This window comes from Cryptomeria japonica, chromosome 5 (genome assembly GCF_030272615.1).
Source record: "Cryptomeria japonica chromosome 5, Sugi_1.0, whole genome shotgun sequence".
In the NCBI taxonomy this organism is placed as follows: Eukaryota; Viridiplantae; Streptophyta; class Pinopsida; order Cupressales; family Cupressaceae; genus Cryptomeria; species Cryptomeria japonica.
Genome location: NC_081409.1, coordinates 392481757 through 392487976, shown reverse-complemented (window position 1 = coordinate 392487976; position 6220 = coordinate 392481757).

The window sequence follows — 6220 nt, the reverse complement described above, 5'->3', positions numbered from 1 at the left end:
GATTCGATCTTTGGTATCTTTTTTTTTATTATATCAATTTAAACGAGCAATATGGTCAAACTTGGGCATAATTTGAATTCATCATGTTTAAACTTGAGCAATATAATGTTATGTATAAAGACAAATTCTAATTCATTATGAACATCTAGGAATCATCGAGTGCATCAAGATTTCATGTCAAGGAATTATAATGAATAAGCTTATGTCAATAAGAACTAAAACTACATCATTATTATTAAGAGAATCCTTTGAATTTTATCTCTATGCAACTTTTAGTTTGAAAATTACCTAGATTGATTTTTAATTTTAAATGTTATGTTGGGCTTAAGTTGACCTACCTTTTACTAGCTTTTATTTATAAATTTTGATCTCAACATGTATAAACTTGCACACTAGAGTGTTATATATAAATACAAGTCCTAATTCATTATTAAAAATCTAGGAATCATTAGTACAAAATTTTTTTAGGTTCAATAATTATAATGAATAATCTTATGGACCATAAAAAACTACACATTACATTATTGTTTTAAATAGAAAACTTTGATTTTTTTCTTATTTTATTTTTACAATTTTTTTAGTTCACAAATTACCTTTTGATTTTATTTGAAATGTTATTGTAGGCTTAATTCAACCTACCCTTTTCAAGCTTCAATTTATCAATTTTAATTTAAAATGACTAAACTTACACACTAGAGTTTTATATAGAAAGACACATACTAGTTCACAATGAACATTTTGTAGTCATTGAGTAAATCATGAATTTAGGTCAAGGAATCATAATGAATGATCTAATGTCATTCAATGTTTTTAATGGAAAAAATTGAATTTTATCTCATTAAATTATTTTTATCAATTTTTTAGTTTAGAAATTGCATTTTGATTTAAATGTATTTTTAATTTTATCATAGGCTTAATTCGACCTGCTTTTTCCTAGCTTTAATTTATCAATTTGAAGTCAATTTATGCCTAAACTTACAAACTAGAGTTTTATTTATAAAGACGAATCCTATTCATAATCAACATTTGGTAGTCATTGAGTACATCATGAGTTTAGCTCAAGAAATTATAATGAATTATCCTGTCATAAAAAACTACACATTACGTTATTATTTTTAATTAAAGACTTTGAATTTTATCGTATTTTATTTTAATGCATTTATTAGTTTAGAAATTTCCTTTTGATTTTTTATTTGAAATGTTTTGGTAGGATTAAGTGGTTTTACTTTCTACTAGCATTAATTCGTCAATTTAAACTCTAAATGTCTAAGGTTGCATACTTGCATTTTATATATAAAGATGAATCCTAATTCACGTTGAACATTTGGGATTCATCGAATACATCAATATTTATGTCAAAGAATTATAAGGAAATGTTTTCTGTCACAAAAAAACTACACATTACATCAACATTAATCGTGCATATTGGATGATTGGTTCATTTATTGCTCAAAATATTGATTTATATCCATGGGTTTGATTAATGATAAGATCCTTGCACATAACAATGTATTAAAGATGTTCATCAACACTGCTAATTTTTAGACATAAATTCTAAACATTGAAGCATGTAAATCTTAGGTTTAGAGGTGTGAATGTTGTTTCTATAGACAAAGGGCTAACGAATAAACAAAGGTATAATTAATAGATGTGGACATCATTTATGTGGCCCCACCCACTACAAAAAAAATTAGAACATAACATAATGGAATTTTTAGTTGATAGGCATCACCCAATAGAGTTTAAAATAATAATTATAATGATGAACCGCTAATAGCCTTTATCACCAAATATTTTATATTAAATCATAGAGATAAGTACCCCCTTTATATATTTCAATGCATATTTATTGTTGTGGCATTGTCATGTCCACTTTCTAAATTTAGCACTTCCTATTTATAGTAAGACTGGTTATCTAAATATAGTAAGCCAATACTTGCAGATAAACTAGGAAAGTATATTAAATGTCAATATGAATTAGTCAAATAGGAATTAATGGTAAATTAATAGATGTTATCTAAACCATTGCTAAAATCAAAGGATGGTTTGGGTTTGTAAAATAGCAACTTTGACTCAAGTGAAATGGAAATTGATAAATAAGGAGGGACAATTGGCAATTTTGTTATAGAATGTTAAGAGGTGTTTGACAAAATGAAAAGTGGAAGTTTATCACTTTGAATACAAACATATTTCCCTCTTATGCCCTAGATTTTGGCACCCAAGAATGAATTTTAACAAGTTTTTATTAAAGACAAAAGGTTAGAGCCCAATGATCTTCTAGTTAATTTTGATGTGGTTTTGCTTTTCACCAAAGTCCCCATTCCTAACTTTGTTGAGATTGTCAAGAGGAAGACTCATGGGGAAATTGCTTCCCCAGTTGAGCTCTGCCTCAGATCTACCTTTTTCTTGTTCTAAGATGTCATCTGTGAACAAGTGGATGGCGTAGCCATGGGCTCCCCTCTTTCTCCTATCATTCCCAACCTTTACATGGAGCACTTTGAAGAAGTGGCTCTTCTCTCTTTTCCTCTCAAACCAAGGTGGTGGAAACATTATGTGGATGACACTAATGTTTGCAGTCCATGTGACCTTGAAAAATTGGAAGAGTTCCATAACCACCTTAATAGCTTAGCCCGATGCATTTCCTTCACCAAAGAGCTTGAAGCTAGTAACCAACTCTCTTTCCTGGACATTCTTCTCTTAAGAAAGCCTGATGGCTCTTTAGGTCATCGAGTTTGTTGCAAAGCCACCCACACTAGCCTCTACCTTCACTCTTCTTCTCATCACCATCCCAACCAAAAAAAAGTGTTCTCAAGACTCTTTCCATGAGAGCTTATCACATTTGTGATGAGGAGAACCTTTGCCAAGAGTTGGACCATCTTTGTCATGTCTTCATTTTGAATGGATACTCTAATAAGAAAATCTATAAAGCCTTCAACCAAGCCAAATCTCGCTTCCATTCCTTAACCATGCCTACCAATCCTCAAGTCCTCCCTTGTGCTTCCATTCCTTGCATTGAAGGTGTTTCCCACAAAATTGCCAAGATTCTCCTTAGAAAAGGTCTTCGAGTTTCTTTCAAACCTTTCCCTATGTTGAAGATTTGCATCCCTCCTCTCAAAGATAAGAGTGATGTCTTTCTTGATTCTAGTGTCTATAATATTGTTTGCTCTTGTGGAATGCCTTATATAGGTGAGATTGGACTCTCATTTTGCACCAGAATCAAAGACCATAACGCAAATATCAAGCATGAGCGAACCCTCAAGTCAGCCCTTGCAGACCACTCCCTCTCTACCAAGCACCACATTTGTCTTGAGAGCACCCAAATTTTGTTCAAAGAAGATAAATTCTTCAAAATAAATCTCAAGGAAGCCATTGAGATCTACAATCACCCTTCCAACCTCAATCGAGACGATGGTTGGAGTCTCCTGGTGTATCCCGGCAACCCTTATTATCCAAGCTATGTTAGTCTTCTTTTTCTTGCTTATCCTTTTCCTTTCTTCCTTGTCTCTCTTTGTCTCCTGGCATGTCGGCTCCACTCTCTTATCTTGTATGTCCCTCGTCTCCCCTGCACGCACACACACACACACACATATTTTTATATGTCTATATCTTTATTCATATTCAAATGATTGTTTGGTTTTTGTTTGTATGTTTTTAGACCTTCTTTTCTTTGCATGTGTTTGTGTGTATATTTTATAATATTCTCATATATGTGTGTGTGTGTGTACATATATATGTGTGTATATATACACATACATATACACACATACAAATGTATGTATGTATGTATGTATGTTTATTTTTTGTCTTATGTTTAAGTTCTTCTTTCTTTGCATGTGTTTGTGTGTGGTTATATTTTTATTTTTCATACATATGTATAGATTTTATCAATATATATGCAAACATAATTGTTGTGCATATATATTAATTTTCATACATATGTATATTTTTTTGTCAATATATATGCAAACTTAATTGTTGTGCATCTCTCTCTCTCTCTCTCTCTCTCTCTCTCTCTCTCTCTCTCTCTCTCTCTCTCTCTCTCTCTCTCTCTCTCTCTCTCTCTCTCTCTCTATATATATATATATATATATATATATATAATTTTTTTTTTATTTTATAAATTTAATTTTCATCTTCTTTTTTAATTTTAGTTAATTATTTATTTTTTAAGTTAGGTTCATATATATATATATATATATAATTTTATTCATGATTATTTTTAATTTTTAATTTTGTCTATTCTTCTTCTTTTTGTTTTCTCCTTTTTTGGGGTTCTTTCCCTTTGAACCTTTGACCATCTTGATCTCTCGATTTATGTGCCTCATTTCTCTCTCTCTCACCCTTTCCTTTAATTGTGCTTGGTTTGCAACTGAACATCTTATTTGATTCCTTTGGCTCTCATTATCCTGATGATGGATTATAGAGTGTTATTCGAAAGGTTGATACAAAAAAAACTATACAAAATTGACTCTAGAAACTAATCTCACTCTATTCTATGGATTGTGGAAATATCTTAGCATTGAAGTTTCTATTTATTTAGTTTTAGTTTGTAACATTGATTCATTCTATCTTGTCAATTCTAATCGGCTAATCTATTTCTTTAATGGATGATAAACTAATGAAGAAGGATCTCTAAGGCTGATAAACCAAGGAGATTGAGGCTCAGAACTAGTGGTCCAAAGAGTCTCAAAGGGAAATATCATTTGGAGGTTGTATTGGTGTTGAATGCTTTCTGTTTGAAGTATTTTTATAGTATTTTGCAGATGTGTTGTACATGTTCAAAGTGCATATTTTAGAATTTTAGTTTCAAATTTGTATTACTATTAATAAAGTAATATATTTCTATTCCTTTCTATTACTGTAGTGTATTTCATGTTTTTTTTCTATTGTAATTAATTGTGGAAAGTTTGTGAAGTTTTAGGAGAAGTTGTGACTATTTTTTGTGTATTTGGGTTCTGAACAATGGGAGTTTGTTATATTGTAATTTGTAGCAGATGTATAATGCTATTATTTAATGTATTTAATATCAAATATAATTTAAAATGTTGTTCAGATGTGTAATAAGATATTCTACATTAATCGCATTAATTGGAGTTCCAATTTATCATGTTTTTGGTGGTTATTTCGGCATACTTGATTTCTCTATCTTCCAATTTATGCAATTCTAAATTAGGGATTAAAAAATATTCTTCAATCCATTCTAATATATTTACCAGGAGACATTATAAGCATACTCTATCTCAATTAATAATATTCAATGGCTGATTTCTTTATTTATGGAAAATTGATCACTTTACCCTATGTTAGTTTTATATAAAACACGTATTCTCCCTACATCAAATTGGTGAATGTTAGATCATGAAATTTAACTATTTAATTTTCTTGGGACATTTTCTACATAGGGATTATATTTAGAGGGGAATTTTTAGAGATTCACATTTGTATAATCATAGTTATAAATTAGTTTCCAAAGTGGTGTAGACACCTAAATTTGATTAATTAAATTAATTGAATTTATATTGAATATAGATAAAAAAATCAAGAGTACATATTTGAGAATATCACTGACTAAACACCCTCAAAAAAACATGCTAACATATCAGACTATTTGTATGTTGATCCTATTGGATTCCTAACTAAGAAGGACTAACTAATAATAAATATCTGACTAGATACATAATTGAAGCAATAACCGGTGAGGAAGGACCTCAAAGAGATCAATCCGGACCGGTCAGCAAGAGTAAACACAACATAAACACAAACATATGATGGAGGCAATGCAGAACAGATTATTTTATTGCATGAAAATTGATTGCATCCAACCGGTAACAACCAGATTACAACATAACCGATTCACAAGCCTAGTAGAACATACAAAATAGGTCACAACCGGGACCTTGAATCTTAAGATCTATCTTCTACGTACAGTCTAGCTACTTGATTCTCTGATTGATTACATTCTAATGCACAATTATAATTATATATATCGATCCAAAGGATCCAGTTGGCCCAAAAAGGATTAAAACCCAAAGAACAAGACCTAATGTGCAAAATAAACAAGGTCGGCCTCCGCCAAGAGATTCCTCCAAAAAATTCAAAGGACGAAACATAGATCATAGGAAAAGTTCGGCCCCATGCCAAGGAACATCAGAATCAACACCCAAGGATCCATAATCTTTAGAAGCGGTGTCAGTAGATCACCAGAATAGGTCCAAGCAAC